Below are 4,944 nucleotides of genomic sequence, written 5' to 3'. Positions count from 1 at the left end.
AAAATGAAAGTGAGATAGCAATATTGGTTCACATGCAAGTAATAAGGAATGCTTTCTAAAAAAAAACAATGTTACCTAAGGAAGTTGACACTTACCATCTCGACGACCAAAACATCTGAAATCCAAGGGCGCACTTGCGCAGTAGACCAATCAGGCAGTAGAAGTATGGCGCTGGTAGAAGTGCTTGGTGAATATCATTTAGTCACGTGTCAACTGTGCCAACACCATAGACTGTACATGTAACGCTGGTCCCGGGAAGTGTTTATATATAAATCAAGCGTATCCCATAAGTTCTCCAGCCAATTAAATTAAAGTGCCCCAGTTTTGCATTTTTGGGATGTCTGGTAGATAAATTGATACATTGACTAGCTCGGTCCGACGGCTGGCTATATGGCTTCACTGGAGAGAAAACGTATGAGAACAGTTTATGTTAAAGAAACAAAAAAATCAACTTTAAAATTAATAAAATGGTTGCAAACGATTGGCTTGCTGAAACGCAAATTGAAATGCATAAACTGCCGCCACAAAATGAAGATGGTCTCCTCCCAGACCAAGGACCATCACATCTGGTAAGAATAAAATGCTTGCAAACTAAAGGGCCCCATGTTTTGTTATGCAATCGGCTGTAGGTAGGAATAGGGCATTCTTCTGCTACATTGTTTGCTAATATTAAGCATTAAGTTAGCTTACGTAGAGGGCATGTTCACATATACTTGGTATAAATGATGCTTCGTGACTTATTGCTTGATCAAAGAAATGTTTTCTTCTTTTGGAAATGCACTGTCCTTATTTCCAGCGCCGTGCAGTCAGGGGAGGCAGAGCCTCCCCTGTCATACTCCAATGTAACGGAAAAACAACTAAAGAAAAACTAAATAGTAATAATAATAAAATGTCTCCACTGATCTATGATGTAAGTGTGATTAATGTATGATTCCAATCGCTTTTTAAAGTCAAAATCTGCAAATTTGCCGAGCTCCGCTACAACTACGGGTAGCAATGAGAAGTGAGGCAGGGACGAGCTCTGCCTCTCGTAAGCCCACAGTAACTTGCTGGAGCGCGGGCACTAATTTAGCGCGGGCACTTATTTTGTGAGCGCGCTCAAGCCAGTTACTGTGGGGTGAGGTGAGGCACAGTTGAGCTCTGCCTCACCTCAGAATGTATCACCCCACAGAAACTGGCTGGAAAGCGGGCCCTAAGCACATGCCTGTTACCATCTCACTGTAGGTCACCAATGTAATGTTTGTAGATCCCTTTATTAAATGTATCCTCGCCATCCATAGTCTCTAAATAACTTATTTAACGTATATGATATTTAGGCTCGCTGGTCTCATCATATAACGGCAATGAAAAAAGCAGCAGGAGAGGCAGCCATAACCTCTGCCGCACTGAAGGGGGCGCACGTGAGCCCACAGGTTCTTGTTGCTACTGTTATTCTACGCAGAGACGGTAGATATAAACAACAAACTAGACTTTTGAAACTACAGGAAGATAAGGAGGACTTTTACAAAAAACGAATAGAGATTGTTGTCCAGAAGGAGAGCATGGACTTAATCTTCAAGTCAAGGTAAGACCACAATTGTAATGAAAATGGGATCTTACTAAGAAAGAACAATCCAATATTTAGATTTTGGGTATCCTTTTGTTGAACGGTCTGTTTAAAATTAATCGAAGCATCAGACTAAAAAAGCTAAAATAACCGAATATTTTGATTAAGGTCAAAATATAATATTTGTAAATCTGACTCTGAAAGAGTCAGTGCCTCACCAGCCATGAAGCTCACCGCACGTCACTGCTTATTTCATTATTTGTGTTAATCTTTGATAGATTTGCACAGGGTTTGCATCTACGGCAAGTTGACATGCTTCAAGATGGCATTGCAAAGAGCTCAGTAAAACTTTCCATGGTGTCAAAGAAACTCAGAAGAATCTGTGTAAAAAGCCTGGGAAAGCACCAAAAGAAAAAGAAGCAGAAAGTCGGTGGAGTTAATGTCCTTGTTCACATTGATGAGAGCAAATTCTGCCACGGCACAAACACAAGGCGATTTAATTTAAATGTGCAATACACTTGACTAAATGTGTTACATTTTCTATAACCTCAAAGAGCTTAAATCATTATGTGAATCATCCTTTAGGATAGATATAGAGAGTGGGTGGGAGGGGAGAGTCATAGATGGGATATACAAAAGAAATGGCAGAAATGAATATCACTCTCCCTAAAGGTGTCAATCAGTTAATAAAAAACTTTGATGAAAAATGTGATTATGTGAAATGTGTGATATACTCATTTTATTGTATTTGTTTAACCTAAAGAGGGTTTATTTACGGAAGCGTAATGCATACACGTGAGAAATAAAAGTGTTCTGTTTTTCTTAATTAACAAGATTATTATCTCAGAATTCCAGGAAAAAGTTCTCGTGAAAAACCTTTTTTTTCTCAAGTGAATGCATTAGGCTTCTGTATTTATCTTATATATTAGTCAAATAAAACAGGAACAGGTGTTCCTAACTCAAACATTACATACAATACATAATGAATACATAATTAAATATTCACACAAAGCCAGAGTCAAGACTAAATTGTGGGTTGGCTGACAGAAAATGCTCCATTTTAGTTTAATACACACAGTTAAACTCACACACATTATTTAATAAACATATAGGTTAACCTGCTGAATTAAAAAGAACAAATGAACCAAAGAAAGTAAAAACCATAAAGCAGATTCAGGCAGTAGGTGTATATATTCACACTTAAAGTATTAGCCTACAGAACATACAGCTTACAGAGAAGAGATAACATCTGATCCTCTTTTTTTAGTAACATTATAATCCTGCTAGTTTTCAAAATGTTACAGTAATCTGATTGTCTTTTGGTATGTTAGGGAAAAGATGCCTATATAAAGAGGTACAGTACAGCGATGCACCATCAGTGTCTGATTGATTAAAACAACAACATTGTACCTGAGAAACACTTAAATGCTACATTTCCAATCTTTACAATCCATCACAAAATTAATGGCAAACCAATTTTAACATACACTAAGACGACATTAGTTGCATTGAACTGATCTTTTTAATAAGTTTTATTTACAATTTTATGAGCATGGGATTTTGACCCCTCATATAAACATAGCATTGGCCTTTGCATAATGCTGCGCTATACTTTGCTTCTCGCGACCCCCCGGGTTGTCGCGACCTCCACTTTGGGAACCCCTGCTTTAGACAATAATAAATATGAAGTTAACTGTTAGGAGTGGCTCAGTTTTTTTTAAAATAAACAATACTATTACTGTATTTCAAAATCTCACATCTGAAAGTTTCATTGAAAAGAAGAGGCACCTAAAATGAAGATTGCTATTTCAATAAATGTAGTTGATTTAGTCTTTTTAATTGTTTAAAGTAGATATAACTGGTACTTAAGAGTTTTAATACAGTCTGGTTGTGGAGGAGGCACACAGGTAAGAACACTAACTAGCTACCATCATGTAACTAAGCTTGAATTTAATTCATTAAAAGTATAATTAAGTAATAGCAAAAAATCAATAACTAAAATCATGCACATAATTAGGGATAGTGGTGGTCTAATGGATAGTGAAGTGGGGTGAAGATCGGTAAGTAAGGCACTTAGCCCTTAGTTACTCAAGGGAGAATGTCCCTGTAATTGTAAGTCGCTTTGGATAAAAACGTCAGCTAAATGAAATGTTTTAGAAACCTGAAGGCATTTTAAGATTTGTATGCAAGTATTATCCCAAAAACTCAATACCTTACATTATTATTGAAAGTTTTGCGGACTAGTTTCATGTTAGATAACATCTGTTTTTGTTGGACTTAGGTGATGCTACAAAATTGACACACATTCATTACACGGTTGGTTTTTATTAAAATATAATTGTTAATCCCCACAAAATCACAAACACCCACAAACATGTTTTGTCATCTTTGATTCAACACTTCCACACCATCTTTGTGAACACGTAATACATAACGTACTGTGGCTGTGGAAGCTCAGGTTGACAGTAAACACATCATTGTTAGAAAATAAAGGGATTTTAAAAGCCCTAAAGTCATAATGTGGCAGTGTCAACTATGATGTATATAATAAAGTTACAGAAAGCAACACAATTTAGTCTATTGTTACATTAAATAAAGCTCAACTTTTTTTTTACATTGACATGAAGATGAGACTTTTCATAAGATACCGTCAACATAACTTTTTTTTTTAAGGCAACCTTAGATTACTGTTAAAATGTTGCACGTTTACAATCAGGTATTTTGCCATCACTCCTCAAGGGCAATAGTTTTACATTTTGGGAAATATTTAATTAAAAACAACGTAACTTCACTATATATTTATCTTTTAATTTAAAGGGGACATAATATATTAAGCAAAATGCACTTGTTGATGTCTTTTATACATAAATATGTGTCCCCGGTGTGTCAGGGAACTCACAAAGTGTCAGAAAACAAAATCCTCAATGTTTTCCTCCCTACCCACATCTCTAAAAAAAAAAGGAAAAAGAAGGGGGGTGCTAACAAGCAGATCCAGAATTTTCGCTCCCAACCTTTATACAGTCTATTGGCGCATTTCGGACCTCACTCGGCTTAGTACGGTATAGTTAGGACTTGTTAGGCGAGGCTCACTTTATGCTGCGTTTCCATTACAGTTTAGTAGCTGGGGCAGTGACTATAGTAACGCAGTGTAGGCGGAGCCGTGACGTCATCTTCAATGCGAACCACAGAAAAACAACATCAGCCGTTAGCTGTGAGCACTCAAGCTCACAGTTCCTCATATCTGTTCAGAAACTAGACAAAAGTTAAACAAGTACAAACCACAGACTGTCTGTGTCATGGCGAATTCAGTCGCTGGTTTATTTTTGTCTGTATAGGTCGTTGTTGTGAGTGTGGACGGTCGGAGCATATACTGCGTTAGCTTAGCCGATCTCCATTCA

At 37.0% G+C, this 4,944-nt stretch overlaps 1 protein-coding gene across 1 annotated transcript in view; it reads left to right on the top strand.

The window, feature by feature from the left end:
* The first annotated feature begins 1,540 nt into the window (after positions 1 to 1,540).
* LOC307036925 (uncharacterized protein) overlaps positions 1,541 to 4,944 on the top strand; it is a 50,362-nt gene continuing 46,958 nt past the window's right edge. Inside the window, exon 1 of the mRNA XM_079677585.1 lies at positions 1,541 to 1,564. The gene's annotated coding sequence lies outside the window, so the exon portion shown is untranslated. The remainder of the gene's footprint in view (positions 1,565 to 4,944) is intronic.

Source organism: Notothenia rossii (genome assembly GCF_949606895.1).
Source record: "Notothenia rossii genome assembly, chromosome: 4".
NCBI lineage: Eukaryota > Metazoa > Chordata > Actinopteri > Perciformes > Nototheniidae > Notothenia > Notothenia rossii.
This window is presented reverse-complemented; position numbering and strand designations above follow the sequence as displayed.